The sequence below is a fragment of the Octopus bimaculoides genome, chromosome 3 (genome assembly GCF_046866305.1).
Source record: "Octopus bimaculoides isolate indiv1 chromosome 3, ASM4686630v1, whole genome shotgun sequence".
Taxonomy (NCBI): Eukaryota; Metazoa; Mollusca; class Cephalopoda; order Octopoda; family Octopodidae; genus Octopus; species Octopus bimaculoides.
This window is the reverse complement of record NC_142930.1, coordinates 5,107,388-5,125,510: the sequence shown is the minus strand read 5'-3', so window position 1 is coordinate 5,125,510 and position 18,123 is coordinate 5,107,388.

The window sequence follows — 18,123 nt, the reverse complement described above, 5'->3', positions numbered from 1 at the left end:
CTTGTTTGTTTGTGTGTGTGTGTGTGTATGTGTGTGTGTGTGTGTGTGTGTGTATGTAAGTGAGTGAATGTGTGTGAGTGTGTGTGTCTATATCTCTGTGTAGGTCTGTGTGTGAGAAAAGGTGAATGATTTATAAGTTCCTGCTCTCCTTTATATTCGTTCTGTCTTTCCCTTCCTCTTTTCTTCTTCGTAGGCTAACCAAAGGAAGCATGGGCGCGTATGTGGAATTTAGTATTGTAGCTTTGGCACTTTACTGAATGTCAGAACTCATCTTCTTTCATCAGCTTTTGACTGAAAGTCAAAACGGTGTCTGCACATTAATCGAAAAACTTGCAAACTCGCTTCAGTGTGCGTGTCTGACTTTGGTGTCAAGGATGGTAACAAATATATCAAATTAAAGCAATAATTATGTTACACACACGCACACATGTACATATACATATACAGACATACATGATATGGCTAGACTATAAGACAGTGGTCGACTCTGTACCTCGCTCATGGGTGATACAGTCACTACACCTTGCCAAAGTGTCAGCTGCTATACTGAATGCCATTGAAAGTCTGACCACAACATGGTCCAAACAGCCATCACTGACAACTACTAAAGCAACCCGTTATTGTTGTAAACAGAATTAAGCTATCAACAGACATATTCCAGGGTGATTGTTTATCTATAATGCTGTTTGTACTGGCAATGAATCCCTTGTCTGCCTTGTTAAAATGCCAAGACTACATGCTGGGCTATGAAGAAAAGAATACAATTAATGTCACCCATACATTTTTTGTTAATGTCCTAAAGTTATATTTTAGTAACATGATTAGCATCAAGAGATAATTAAAACTAGTCATAAGACACAATAAGTTATATGGTAACCGAGGAAAGATTGTTGACCAGGCAGAGAGCATGTACAGCAATGGCTTTTCTTTCTCCCTTAATTTTAATGATTAAAGCTGCAAACACCTCAGGGTTGATGAGAATTTTGCGTACATTAGTGCTCTGGCTAAAGCCAAAATAACGAAAGAGTTCTGTCGACTCTAGAAAATATGAGACTCTGAGAATCTTATGTGAATAGATGCAGACTCTTGGGTGCCTGCATCGACAGTTCAAGCAACACCAACTCAAGCACACATTTACAAACACCGAGAAATCTCTTGACTGAAAAAGTCTTGTTGCTTTGTTAGTAGCCGGCTTGAACACTCTCAAGAAGTTAAATTCAAAGAAAATTCACACGCACACGCACACACACATAAGCTCACGCGCGCGCGCACACACACACACACGCGCACACACGCACACACACATACACACACACACACACATGTATATATATACATACATATATGCATACATACTTAACATACATCTTGATATATAAGCAATATTTCCCATATCAATATTATATCAAGGATATTAAGATTGCGAGCTGGCAGATAGTTAGCACGCCGGGAAAAATGATTAGCGGCAGTTCGTCCGTCTTTATGTTCCAAGTTCAAATTCCGCCGAGGTCGACTTTGCCTTTCATCCTTTTGGAATCGATAAAATGAGCACCAGTCAAGCACTGCGGTCGATGTCATCGACTTATCCTTCTACCAAAATTTCAGGACTGGTGCCTCTGGTAGAAAGAAATATTATATTAATATAAGGACATTAAAGCAACGTGCTGACAAAATCGTTAATAAGCTGGACAAAATGCCTTGCGGTATTTCATCCGTTTTTATGTTCTGAGCTCAAATTTCGGCGAGGTTGACGCTGCCCTTCATCTTTTCAGGATCGATAGTATAAGTACCAGTTGTGCACTGGGAGTCGATCTAATCGACTTGCCCACCCCACGAAATTCCTGCCCTTTTTGAAAAATTTGCAAACCTATATTATACGAGGATATTGTGAGACGTTTATTATATGGCAGACGTTAGATTATATACAGCAATATCATGTTATGGTGCTTCCAGGCTAAACTACCACAGTAAAACACTTCAATGTTTTAGCCGTTCCTGGCTAATCGCAATACATAATGAGCGATGTCATAGCTTCCAAATGAAACCGAAATCTGATTGAAGCAGAGAAATGTATTAAATATACTACTCATGCCTTAATGTAGAATGCATCATCTAATCTAGTCAGAAATTGCTTCCTGAAAGTGTTCAAGAAGACAGGAATGTAGTTACTCTACATAGAGAAAGTAGTATTGCTGTATAAAATTACTAAATTGGAATGAATTAGTAACATAATTCTGGCATTGAACATGAAACTAGCAAGAGGATAGAATGCAAATTAATTTGTTAGAAACAGGCCTGACGGAGAGTGGAAAGCATTAGAAGCAGTGGAAAGCTTCGTATTAATAGCAGGAGGATATATAATTGATATAATGACCAGCTCATGTTTACCAATTTTTTTCTTTTTATCATTCTGGCATCGGCTCCACCATCTTCTTTATTTGCTATTCGAAAGTCAATGTTTCTGTTTGGTTGCAAAAGTAAAGATTTAGCCAAAATAAACGGACGTAATGCCTCTTTACCTGAAGGAATATATATAAACACAATAACGATTAACTACGATATTCTTGAGATAAGTTTGCGTAAACAATTTTTTTTTATTGCTTGAGTGTATGCAAATAAGTAGGAAACTACTGGAAAACGGCAAAGGAAAGCAAACTATTCTTCTATTATTGAGATGTATTTTTACCGAAAGACAACAAGAATGGCGACAATTTTGCTTCCATTATTCTTTACTGAAACCTGATGTATTATCTACCTCACCCTATCCCTCACTCTCTTCTTCTCAACTTCTTTCTCTTCTTCTCTTTCTCGTTTATTTATCTGTCTACCTCACCCCCACGCCCCGCATACATGTAAAATACAAAGTTGGCAGATAAATAGTTTTATTTAGTATACATTTGTGAACAACATCAGTCGAAATACATTTATTTGATTTTATATTCGATAAAAATAAGAATAATGGAGGAAAGTGGTTTAACCATTGCTTCTGTAGATCCACCGAGATCAGTGAGGTCAGTGCGGATGGTGCTGCTGTTCTTGGACAACTGAATACTGACAAAGGCTGGGAAAAAGATGGACAGTAAGAGTGGCTCGAAGAAGAAGAAGAAGAAGAAGAAGAGAGAGAGAGGAGCTGGTCATTTGCGTTCAAGTGGAGAAGGCATGAGTTGAGGCAGCTTCGTTGATCAGAAGTCACAGTAGTAGTAGATGTACTAGTAGTTGTAGCAGCAACAGCAGCACAGCAGCAACAGCAGCAACAGCAGCAGCAGCAGCAGCAGCAGTAGTAGTAGTAGTAGTCGTAGTAGTAGTAGTAGTAGTAATAGTAATAGTAGTAGTAGTAGTAGTAGTAGTAGAAGAAGAAGAAGAAGAGACCGATTGACTGTCACTCATTCGGAGTAGGTTTTATTTAAATAAAGTCTAGGATATTCATGTGTTACATTAGATTCGTTCTAGACGAGGGGGAGGGACAGCATTACGATATGTGTGTGTGGGTGAAGGTGTTAGGGTGTTGCGCTCACGGTAGCTAGATCATTGGTTCGATTCCCGGACCAAGCAGCGCGTTGTCCTTTTGAACGAAAAACTTCATTCCACGTTGCACCAGTCCACTCAGCTGTAAATGGGTCACACCCAGCGACGGACTTATCTCCCAATTAGAGAGAATGTTGGTCTGGTCATTTAGCCAGGCGGTGGTATCATTTGAAAGGTAAAACGATGCAAACCGTATTGTGAACAGCGATATATAACAGTCTGGTCGATCACGTGGTATATATATATATATATATATATATATATATATATATATATATATATATATATATATATATATATAATATATATATATATATATATATATATATATATATATATATATATATATATATATATATATATATATATAAATTTTATAGGTGTAGGTGTGGCTGTGTGGTAAGTAAGAAACTTGCTTACCAACCACATGGTTCCGGTTTCAGTCCCACTGCGTGACACCTTGGGCAACTGTCTTCTACTATAGCCTCGGGGTGACCAAAATTTTGTGAGTGGATTTGGTAGACGGAAACCGAAAAGAAGCACACTGTATATATATATATATATATATATATATATATATAATAATAATATTAGGGACAAAATCCAAAATTACAGGTAAAAAACTATTTTCCCTAAAACTATATATTTTATATATATATATATATATATATATATATATATATATATGCGTCTTTATTTGTCCCCGCCACCATCGCCTGACAACCGATATTGGTGTGTTTACATCCCCGTAACTTAGCGGTTTGGCACAAAAGACCAATAGAATGAGTACTAGGTTTACAAGAATAAGTTCTGGGGTCGATTTGTTCGACTAAAAGCAGTATTCCAGCATGGCCGCAGTCAAATGACTGAAACAATTAAAAGAATATGTATATGTGTGTGTGTGTGTGTGTGTGTAGGAAATATGCTCTCCAAATTATGACTACAAAGAAGGCTCTTAACCGTTTAAAAATTAAACCCCCAAATTCCTGAAATTACCTCCAAGCGAAACACCTATGCCAAGTTCTAAATCAGCCTAAACTAGGCGATGCAGAAATCATAAAAGAATATTGTGAAATGTTCAACATTTACCATCTTGAGGAGATTCGGATGTTTGCCATCAAGACTCTAAAAAACGAGAAATCACCTCGACCATTTCTGTGCAACCCATCAAATGCCCCTCAGTAAGTCCTGCTATCTTTAAAGGAGACGACATGTATTTATCCACCAAATCTTAAAATATCCTACGGCCGGAATATTAAATGTGGATCAACCAAGCTCATACTTCTGTTGACCTAGGGTATTGAATCTATAAATTAACGATATTTACAAGGTGGTATGTAAAAATTCCTGGACTAGCTCTGTAACGCGCCAACAGATGGCAGCACACAGTTGCGTGCGAAGTGAGAGCTAGCAGTAGCTCTCGTGAGGCAGTGCGCCGAGTGACATCGCTGTGTTTACTTCGCAAGTTGTGATATTTGTGTTTCTGTGATCACGTGTATGTTGTTGCCTGCGATTTTGTCATGGACAGGAACGAAGAACAAACACGAAATTTTGCGTTTAGCTTGGGAAGTCTGCTACAGAGACATTGAGCCTGCTTCGGCGACGAGGAAATGGGTCGTACGCAATGTTTTGAGTAGCAAGGATACTTTCAAAAGCGGAAGAACGTCCATGGAAGATGGTGAGCGATCTGGAAGTCCTGCCACGAGCGTCATTCCCAGAAATGTGGTATTGTGCATCGAGAATTCGCCCCCCCCACCCAGGTCCAGACCGTCAATCGAGAGTTTTGACGCATTTGAGGGGAGGACATTCGACGAAAGCGACCGGATGTGTGGAACGTGAAGAATTCGATCCTTCACCAAGCTCTCCTCCTCATTCGTGAGCTTTCTTGCCAAACACAAGATGCTCTCACTTCTGCACCTGCTCTGTTCGCCAGATTTAACTTACATCTCTTCGTCAAGATCAAATTCGAGATCCAGAATGAATCACTCAAGGTCCTCGACTCGCTTACGGAAAACGACTTCTAGGCCGGATTCCAAAAGTGCTAAGAATGCCGGAACAGGTGTATTGCTACACAAGGTGACTATTTCGAAGGAGATGATGTTAAAACTTAGGTAAATAAGTTATTTTTATATAACTAATCTGGGAACCTTTTGATAGCACCTGGTATGTTAACTCTGCTCAAGCAAAACTCAGTGGATGGTTTAACGGGAACTGTACAACCCACAACAACGTTCATTTTATATACATTGGCTGTAAATCTATGGCGTTTTACAGATCTCAACATGTCGGTTTAACAGTCTTTAACTGGCTTTCAATAGTAATCCATCATATACAGTCAAAGCCTTAGATATATAAAGGCGGAGAAATGTAATATAAGATTCATTACTTCCTGAAGGATATTATCAACTTGGAACTTATACCTATACATTCATAGATTTTCTACCCGGCTGATATCTGCTTGGAATAATGGACAGCTTCAGTTGATTCTGATATGGATATCAATTATGAATGTAAGAATTTTCAGTTTTAGCATAATCCGATATTTCATATGAGAACAATGCGTGTGTATGTACAGAGAATGCTGGATTGCGTCCACACCGTATTTCTGGGAGCGAATTTATCAAAATTCAGTCTCACAGGAGTAAGTATCTGTCACGCGATTTTGCCAAATTTACTTTTTGAATATATTTAAAAGGAAATGGTATTCATCGTGTTAACATATTTGTTTGAGAAATTCAAATCTTACCCAACAGAATTCATTGATACTCTGCGTTCCTATATTGATCGCGAGTAAATACATGCATTTATGCATATAAACAGACGTTCTTACACAAAGCTACATATGGCGCCGTTCGAGAGATTCATACCAGTGTAAACGTATATTCTTTGCTGTTTGAGAAAAAAATGCTATCTCCCAAATATGTATAAAGTCTGTTTTGTTTCAGATCAAAGGAAAGTTATTCAAATATTATGACATTATTGAGAACGAAACTTTAACACAGCGTGCAGAATATCAGTGTAAACAGCTTGGACTTAGTGAACAACACGAAGAAAAATAGTAACATTAAGAACAAAACGATAAAACAATAAGAAAAGAACAAAAAAAAAATACACAGATTCTTAACTGTGTGAAATAACAAAAAAACAAAACAAAAAAACTTGATATATTTTGTTTAACTGAAAAAAGTATAAACAAAGATATCAACAAAAGTGAAAAAGTATACTTGATAGAAAACGAGTGTTTTTTCTCGCCGAGTTATTAATCAGGAGAAATGAAGGCAGAGAATTTTAATGAAAGATTACCGTTGTTTTTGTTGTCGCTGTTTGTCGCAAGGTCACGTCCTGGGCTGACTTGTAATCATAGTCACTCTAGTGATGCCCATCCAGTCTGATTTTGTATACTTTGGATATCATTGTCCAGTGTGTCTTCTTTTTAAGACGTCAGAGTGTAATTTGAGGAAAATTTGGTTACTGTTTCTAGCAGGTCGGGAAACCGCATTGAGACTCACTCGTTAGTTCAAAAAGTTGAACATGAAATCAAAGGTTGAACAACAGATATGACTCAGTCGTTAGTCGGAATTAGAGATCGATTCCATTGGCAGAACGATATGTGTACCGATATGAAGCTGAATATTCTGTGTATTGATCTGGCATCTTAGACAGATCAATGAAGCACAGCAGTGACAATGTGTAATGTTAAAAAACACAAAACAGATTTATGACAACGGAGGAAGGTTACACGATCGTGCATCAATTTATAAAACAACTGCTAAAGCTACCGGAAATCCTATCTTACTGTCTTAGAAAATATAGGATACATTAAAAAACGATGTACAAACATATGAGGAAAGACAAAATGTTGGATGGTTAACGTAGGAACACTTGTTATGGGTCGGCTTGATCGGGGCTGATATAGGGGCCAAACAACGATAGGGACGCTGATGACGACGTCAGCGACAATAGCCAACACCACAACAGAACGTCGATACTAAATTTAACTTCATGACTCATGATGGGATCTACAACTGTGTGTACGCTCACCTCTATAAATACACGAATTATGAATAATTTATGTGATTATTAAATAATTTATCTTCTGTGTTAAATAGTACGTTTCCATTTATATCTGCAGCCAGCAGCAAGTTTTTTGGTGTGTAAGAAAGGTTTAATGCATAGAAAGTCACCATCGTTAAGTCTAAATTAATATTGTCTTGAACCAAGATGGTTATTTAGTCATAATATACAAGACAGGTCGTCAAAAGTTCTAGTTTCTGTCTTAAGAACCCAATTGTTTGAATTTTTAATAACGAAGTGTACTTAATTTTACTAATTACTCGTTTACTAATTTTGTTACTGTCAGTTTTTTTAATACAGAGTATTATTATTATTAAAACTGACATTTTTCATTTTTAACGGGGAAAAAAATCAGTTCATTAAGAGCTGCCTCAAAAGTTTTAGTAAAAATAAACTAGGATTTCGTAACATGTAGCTTCGTAACATGTAGCTTCAAGGAATTGGTGATACAGTAATGATTATAGTTACTGAAGTGTGTTGTTATTTAAAAGAACTACCGCTTCATCATTTGTTAGTGATTGATCACACAGTAACTCATTTACTCTTTTATTCTTTTACTTGTTTTAGTAATTTTACTGCGGCCATGCTGGAGCACCGCCTTTAGTCGAGCAAATCGTCCCCAGGATTTATTCTTTGTAAGCCTAGTACTTTTTCTATCAGTCTTCTTTTGCCGAACCGCTAAGTTACGGGGACGTAAACACACCAACATCGGTTGTCAAGCAATGGTGTGGGACAAACACAGACACACAAACATATACACACACACGCACACACACACACACACACACACACACACACACACACACACACACACACACACACACACACACATATATATATATATATTCTCCCATATATATATATATATATATATATATATATATATATATATATATATATATATATATATATATATATATATATATATATATACGACGGGCTTCCTTCAGTTTCCGTCTACCAAATCCACTCACAAGGCTTTAGTCGGCCCGAGGCTATAGTAGAAGACATTTGCCCAAGGTGCCACGCAGTGGGACTGAACCCGGAACTATGTGGTTGGTAAGCAGGTCACTTACCACACAGCCACTCCTGTGCCTATAACTGTTAATTATATCATTCTAATATTAACACCTTCGAGATTTACGAAGATGAAACAATAATGTGTAAAGCCCAGATCTTTCTGAAAGGAAGTAGAAATTTAAGTGAATTGAAATAGAAAAAAAAAACAGAAACGAAAACAAGGTCACGAAAGTTTAATTTTGCGATCGAGTAAAGTGGATTAATTCTGGATTGGGTACAAATTACATTATGGAAGTGTATAATTTAATGAGCAACTGTTTTATATTAATGAGATATGTTATAGTGGTTTCAAATTTTGGCACAATGCCAGCGATTTTTGTGGAAGGGGTGAGTCGAGTATATCAACCCCCAGAGCTCAGCTGATATTTATTTTATCAACCCTAAAAGGATGACAGGCAAAATCGACCCCGGCGGAATTTGATCTCAGAATATAGCGACGGACAGAATGCCGCTAAGCATTATGCCCAGCGTGTCAACTCATCGCCTTAATAATAATAATAATAATAATAATAATAATAATAATAATAATAATAATAATAATAATAATATTGGCTTTGAAATTTTGGCACAAGGCCAGCAAGTTCGGGGAAAGGGTAACTCGATTGCATCGACTCCAGTACTCAACTGGTACTTATTTTATCGACACCGAAAGGACGAAAGGTAAAGTCGACTTCAGTGAAATTTGAACTCAGAAAGTAAAGACGGACGAAATACCGCTAAGCATTTTGCCCGGCGTTCTAACGATTGTGCCAGGTCACCTTATTGACCTATATTGATGGCATGCTAGAAGATTTATGCACCACAGAAGAACAGCAAAGTGGGCCATGATAAGATCCCAATTTAAAGTACTTTATAATATTTAAGAGTATTTAAAGCACTAAGTATGACAAATCACTACTTTTAAAGAAAAAAATATTACTTTAATTTGTAACAAGGACTACATTAGAAGAAATAACTTTCATATATGACAAGTATTGAATTTATTGAATAAAGACTGATGAAAAATAATGTCAAAGTTCGAAGGTTTTGAATTCAAAAGTAAAGGGGCCAGCTAAGATATCAGTATTTTAAGTAAACTCTTGTATTTTCTTCCTGATGAAGTGTCATTCCCGAAACGTCAGATCACTTTTCTCTCTCTCAGCAGCTTATGCAAACTCACAACGAGCAACGAGGAGATGGAGTTGGCGTTGTCACACGAAGTACTAGAAATAGTAGCCAAATCTGCCTCACACGGAATTAAGACGTGATAGTCACGCCTGGAATAATTTTGATCATAGATCCGCTCGATTAGAGCTCAGCTGGGGCTACACAACTGCAACAACGTGAATAATACCATGAAATTAAATATAATTATTTTGTGCGACCGTTTACAATTTTGCTAATTTTAGTTTCTGGTAAGATACAAGTCCAGTTCTTTCATTATCACAAGATCATAAAGTATAAGAGCGAGTCGAGTGATTGAGATGTTAATCGATTCCAGTGTTTGATCGATTCTTATTTTATCTTAGAAAAGATGAAAGGTAAATCTGTTCCGACGGACATTAAATAAAACCAACTCAAAGCGACACAATAAATATAAATAAGTGTAAACCATTCCATAATAATCATTCTAACATCAATAGTGTTTCCAGAAAGGGTATTAAATTTGCTGTTGTTTATCATTAACAAACGATTTGTCCTTTATTTTAAGAAGATCGGGAAAGATTTGAGGAAGATTCGTCTGCTATTTCTAACAGCTCGAGCGACTACGTAGAGACTACCGTTGTTGGCCTGTACTTAGAATGGGTAATTTTACAAGCCTATTTTGTTGAAGGGACACTTATTATAGTCATATGATTCAAGGAAAATATTTCTTATTGTTCCCCCCTCCCCAGTAATAGAAGGCAACCCAGTATAGTCATCCAACAATGCACTCGATAGTTTTACAGTACTGACACTGCCTTCAACAGTTAACTCTATGAAACTGTAATTAGATTTTGGTGAATTCTGTAATTATGAGTGATGCATTTGGCTCTTGGACACAATGTTGTTGTAGTGAGAGAAGGTATGAAACTATAATTTTTCGACTAGACTACGGTTAATTAATCAATATGGTCACAATATGCAGTGGGTAAAAAAATGGGAATTTAGAGTATAGTTCGTATTTCTTTGGTCTCGGAAGAATGAAAAGCGATCTAAACCTCTGAGTTTATGATATTCTTTACTACTCTAGGCTCAAGAGCCCGAAAATTTTGGAGAGGAGGCCCAGTCGAGTAGATCGATCCCAGTATGCAACTAGAACTTAATTTATCGACCCCGAAAGGATGAAAAGCAAAGTTGACCGCGGCGGAATTTGAACTCAGAACGTAAAGAGACGAAATACCGTTAAGCAATTCGCCCGGCGTGAGAACGTTTCTGCCAGCTCGCCGCCTTTCTGAGTTTATAATATTATACTGTAAAAGGAAACAGAATAACAGCATTTAGTCCGCGTTTTAGAGTTACTTATTTCTTTGTTGCTCACAAGAAGCTAAACATAGAGGGGACAAACAAGGACAGACAAAGGGATTAAGTCGATTACATCGACCCCAGTGCGTAACTGGTACTTAATTTATCGACTCCCGAAAGGATGAAAGGCAAAGTCGACCTTGGCGGAATTTGAACTCAGAACGTAGCGGCAGACGAAATACCGCTAAGCATTTCGCCCGGCGTGCTAACGTTTCTGCCAGCTCGCGTTTTAAAGTTACTGTCAACTTCATTTGATTTTAGGACCATAACGGCTAGACCTACATTCATTACAGAGACTCCTCCTCCTCCTCCTCCTCCTCCTCCTCCTCCTCCTCCTCCTCCTACTACTACTACTACTACTACTAATTGGTGATGATGATGATGATGATGATGATGATGATGATGATACTAATAATAATAACAATAAAGCAAAGTTGCTCACTTATCGACCCATCATGCCCGTTTGATTCCAGGATCGTAAAGAAAGAGGAAGAAAAACAAGCAAATACAATCCCTCAAAATTTGAAATAGGAAGGGTTTGAAGCATACGAACAGTAAAGGTCATGCCTGTAATAATTAGTACGTTGGGAAGAGTAAGCAAAGATATAGACAAATGGCTGAAAGAGACTGAAATAGTATATCCGGTAGAGCTCCTACAGAAAGTTTCTCTTAGGGACAGCAAGGATTATCAGGAGGGTTCTAAGCACTTGAAAGACTGCTGGAAACTTGTGGATACCTAAGGTTACAGGTAGTAACCCACTACCTACATAAATCCTGAGTCAAACCAAAATAATAATAATAATAATAATAATAATAATAATAATAATAATAATAATAAAAAATAAATTTTAAAAAATAATAATAATAATAAATGCTAAAACTTGTCTTAAAACAAGAAAGCAATCTGAAAAACTCTGAGGACTGGATGCTAAAACTTGTCTCAAAACATGAAAGCAAGAAAGCATCTTACTCAGTAACAAAACAGGCAAAGGATTATCTAAGTGAATTCCAATTGCAACAAATTCAAGAATTAGACGAACTAGAAACACCTGCAGAAAAAGCTAAGCGCTTCAAAACCCGTGCTAAAATTGCTGCCTTAGCTATTATGACTGAAAAATGGCATGGAAAACCTCTCAATGGCAAATACCCAAAGAGAGCGAATAATGCAGATATTGACAAAGCCCTTACCCATCAATGGCTAATGACCTCTGGCTTGAAATCAGAAACAGAGGGGTTTATCATAGCAGCCCAAGATCAATGCCTACCTACAAAGAACTACCAGGCCAACATATTAAAGAACGGCAGCTCCCCATTATGTCGTATATGCCAACAACAAAATGAGACCATCGATCATGTTGTCTCCATGTGCAGTCTGCTTGCGCCTACAGAGTATCTCAACAGGCATGATAGAGCTGCACAATATATTCACTGGGTAATATGCAAAAACCTGGACTTGCCCCATGATAAAAACTGGTGGGAACACAAACCACCCCCAGTACTTGAAAATGATCACATCGCACTCCTCTGGAACTTAACCATTCAAACTGACAGAAAGAAAGACGCAAATAGGCCAGACATCATACTGAAAGACTTCAGACAAAACTCATGCCTCCTCATTGATATGACTGTCCCAATCGATATAAACGTATCTATTAAGACCTACCAAAAACTGAGCAAATATAAAGATCTTGAAATAGAAATTAGCAAAATGTGGAATCTGAAGACGAAAACAATACCTATTGTCATAGGTGCCCTGGGAATGACAGCGAAACGGGCTGATTACTTCCTAGCTCAGATACCAGGAAACCCCAAAATGGCTGAAGTTCAAAAGATAGTGCTCATGGGAACTGCCCATATCCTACGTAAAATACTGTCTATGTGATCTCAAATTTTAAAACAAACACATAATTTTCTTATGGTTTCTTAAACATTCACTAGAACAAAACTGTACAAATCCAAATATATGGTACCCTAGGCATAACACCTACATGAACTTCTAACTTGTCTCTTGAGGTCTCTGGGTGAGACTTGGATCCAACTTGTACAAATGCAAAACAAAAGTCAAACATAAAATAATAATAATAATAATAATAGTCTTTTCTACTATAGACACAAGGCCCGAAATTTTTGGGGAGGGGACCAGTCGATTAGATCGACCCCAGTACGCAACTGGTACTTAATTTATCGACCCGAAAGAATGAAAGGTGAAGTCGACCTCGGCAGAATTTGAACTCAGAACGTAAAGACAGACGAAATACTGTTAAGCATTTCGCCCGGCGTGCTAATAATAATAATAATAATAATAATAATAATAATAATAATAATAATAATAATAATAACAATAATAATAATAAAAAGATGGGCTACAACAAATATTCTGCTCAATACCACGGATTAGCTTGTCAGTTGTTTGATCTTAACCTGTTGAGCATGTTCCTTGGTGGCTGACAATATGTGCATCTCTGATCACAAGCAGTAATGGGGGGAGCATCATAGCCATGTGTTGAGAGGAGTTCTTTGGGGTTTGAATAATTCACCTCTGGAAACACGGGTGGTTTGTTCATCATCCTTAAACAACCCATGTTCAGGGACCTTTCGACCAGGATGGGCTAATCGTCCCGAAGAAAATTCTAACTGGGTTCCACCTGCTGTTTACTTGATATAAGATCACCATGTTGCGCACGTATGGTTGTGATGCATGTGCCTGGTGTACCCTTATCAGACGAGTGGTCATGGTGGGTATACTGGGCTTCGTATATTTTACCCCAGTGTAACTTTCATGGCATGCACTCCCCTCTCACTCAATAATAATTATAAGTTCATGAGGGTTTTATGAAGTCGAAGTTCAAATTCTACCTCAGCCTCTTTTAGTCGCATTTTATGGCACGCACGCAAAAAAATGTTGTGTCTATTCTTTGGCATGCCAGTCTCTACACGGCACCAGAGCCACGTGAAACGAAGTGTTTTTGCCCAAGAGCACAACACGCTGCCCAGTCCGGAATCGAACCTGTAATCTGGCGATTGTGAATGCAATACCATAACCACCCACTCACGCGCCTTCACTCACTGTTATGGCGCATAGATATCATTGTTGATTAAAATATTTGTGTACAAGAAGCATTTTTAAGGGGGAAACTCTTTTTCTGCCGAATGTGACAAGTGGACGTTCGAATGTGCAAGAAAGTCCTTTGTGGGTATAAAAAACAAAATGATACAAAAACTGTTTTTCAATCAAGTAATCTGAGATGGAAAAAGCCTTCCAAGCGGAAGCTGTTTGGAACGTGACCTGTCGCAGAAAACGACGACGACGACGACGACGACGACGACGACGACGACGACGACGACGACGACGACGACGATGGTGGGGATTATAATGACCGAAAGTTTGGTGGGATGATCTGTAGAATTGGTAGATCACCGGATTAAACGCTTTTTCTAATTTTAGTTCTATCCCCGAGGCAGCAAGTTCATTTCTCGCCGAAGTTAGTGTCATTTTAGTGACCCTACAATGAGTAGCAAGCATATATTGGAACAGAATCAGCGACTCCTATAGCCATCTCCTCAGAATACGTGGCCTACAGCCAAAGCCGAATAGAACACCGGCAAATATAACATGTTTTTGCAACCACATCAAACACGGCTGACCAGCATTACATATTCATGCTTTGAACAATGAGCAGAGAAAGTGGCAACATCTAATAGGGATAAAAATATAGGAAGACAAAAGAAAAAAAAATGCAATAAAAAACAGCAAAAGTAGCAAAAAACAACAAAAAGCTCGAACTTGTTTGAAAGGGTGGCAGCCATATAAGTGGGAAACTTGAAAGTATACCAACGAAAATCAATCAGCTTTTATTGTGTTTATTGTGTGCAAATATGATAGAGTTCGATTGATTGGACTGTTGCAATTGGAGATCTGAAATATATAATTAGTTGTATGGGTGTCGATAGAGAAAGAGAAGGGGGCATCAGATGTGATGTTTACGAGTTTCCTAATGATTTCATCCTCATCCTCATCCTCATCACCCTCATCATCATCATCATCACCCTCCCCCTCCCCCTCCCCCTCCCCTTCCCCCTCCCCTCCCCCTCCCCTCCTCCTCCCCTCCTCCCCTCCCCCTCCTCCTCCCCTCCTCCTCCTCCTCTCCTCCTCCTCCTCCTCCTCCTCCTCCTCATCATCATCATCATTATCATCATCATCGAGATCCCTTACCGGATTCAGCTAGTAGGTTGGGGTGCCACTAGTCTCTGTTTTCTGTCATGTGTAGCAAACTCGCTGTGTGCCACCAGTCTAGTCCTTGATGTTGACAAACTAGGATTTTGCCCCTTAAGATTTTTCACTCCACCCCACTTCAGCTGTACCCAGAAGAATGGTTTTGGGCAGGGAGCTGTGGTGGGATACATGACTGTACCGGACAAGTTTTCTTTTCCTGTGCAAGGAGTGGTTCCTGATTGCCAGCGTAAATTGAAGTTGAGTAAACTACAGCGGATCAAAGATTCTGTTGATGGGTCGAGAATACGTCTTGATTTGATTCCAGAAGCAAAAATAAATAAATAAATAAATGACGAGAAAAAGAGAAAATATAGAAGATAAATGACAATGATATAGATATACCGAACGAAGGAGATATAGAAAGAAAAAAAAAACGAAAGAAAAATGATCCTGAAAAATCCTAAAAGGACACTAAATTAAAAAAGAAACAGAATGCATCAAAGAAGTACATCAAATGAAGGTAGAGAAACTTAGGAAAGAACACACGAAAAAGTAAACTAATTCCTCAACAGTAAATCGTTTAAAAACGTCATCGGTTTTTACATTATTAACAGACTTTCGAAAGAAGACTGAATTCTATCAGACAAAGAATCTGTTGGCAAATGTTCGGTCATAAATTACTAGAATATTAATTGCTTGTCGAGACGTTCAGAACGGCGACGTTTCGTGAGAACAGTGCGGAAAATGATGCAAATAAGCTGTCACATTCTAGAAATCCCGCAAAAGAAATTTGTAAACTTTCTGATATATAATAGTAATAATAATAATAATAATAATAATAATAATAATAATAATAAAAAGGTACTGAAATCTATTTGAAAATGATACCAGGCTTACCATCCCTACAGGAAGTGCAAAAAATCGTGTTAACTGGAACGACTCATGTATGAGAAGAGCATTATCGCTGTGAAAACAACATCCATGCATGAATTTATTTATTTATTAACTCTTTTTAATACATATTTTACCTGTGAATTTGCGTGTGTAAACTGGGAATGCATACAATGAGCTTCTCTGCCCTAGGTGTACGGAAAACTCTCGGCGAGAAATAGAAGAAAATTTGAAGAAAGAAGAAAAATAAACATAATAATAATAATAATAATAATAATAATAATCCATGTTTAGTATTTATAAATATTTTAATGCATTGCTCTGCGTGTTTCTACAAATCACACATTTCTTACGACCATAGTCCACATCCTTAGAGTGATTGCAGTACAGTCCGTAATATCCATGGACATCAGGTGAGTCTTACGTTATACATTCATTTCTCCAGGCGATATGCTATTAAAGGTGGAAGTAACGAATGTATAACAAAGGATGTTTATCAATTTTCACCAATCAAAAGGTTCATTGGAGTGTGTGGGACGTTCTGTATGTATTTGGTAGGGAAGAAGAGAAAGTGATGGAGAGTGAGAAAGGAATGGTAATAATAAAGGAGAGGGAGGAGGAGTGTGTGGTGAGACTAGACTTGTTTTGATATTTGCGTCTGCAGATGTTGGAATTTAGTAATATGGTTAATTGGTCTGACCTTAGTCACAGCAGGTACTTTCTCAATGAATTCAGATGTTGTAGGGTCAGGAAGCAAACTTTATTTTGGTGTTGAAGTTCATTGTCTGAGTTGACAAATGATGTTCCCTTAAAGGGTCATTTTAATTACTTCTGGTGGTACAGTGATATAACACAGGAAAATAATGCGTTTGTTTTTTGTTTAGTTCGTTTATAAATTCTTCTGTTGTTCAGTTCGAAGCTCATGATGGTTAGTGTTACTCTGTTTCATAATGTACATATACATTATATATATATATATATACATATATATATATATATATATATATATATATATATATATATATATATATATATATATATATATATATATATATATATATATATATATATATATATATATATATATATACATACATATATATACATATATATATATATATATATATATATATATATATATATATATATATATATATATATATATATATATCGGACGGCTTTTAAGCTAGCTCCTGTGGAGGGTTCTTCACTGGGCCTTGGGCCCAACAATGACACTTCATGCATTGAGTACATATTAAATTTTATTGAACTTGACCAATGTTTTTTAAGCAATGAACAATTTTCATCAAAACAATGATATAATTTGTCGACTTGGAACTTATTGCAAAGCTGCATGAGAAACAACATTTTTTGTCTTCCCATTCGGGGGTCAGTACAATTTTTTCTGTCTAATCTCTTTCTTTCTCTCTCTTTCTCTCTCTTTCCTCCATCTATCCCTTTCTGTTGATTGTTTTCAACATTCACCATTACCAGTAAGTACCACCACCATCGCCACCACAGCTGCCATACACATACCATTCAACCATTCATACTTCTGACGCCACCTCCATAATTACCTTCGACTTCGCCGCCTTCCCCCTCTACCACTATCACCAATGTCTTTCACATCCCTTACTATCATCGTCTCGGCTACCACCCCACCACCACCACCACCACCACCACCACCATCATCATCACCGTCACATCCGCCTCTATCACAACTACAGCTCACACTATTACTATGACCCCATTACCATCACAACCGTCAATCTACTTCCACCCTCACCGTCTCTATGCCTACTATTACTCTCACCTTATCATGAGGAATAGTAGAACTGTCATTGATTAGTGAGGTG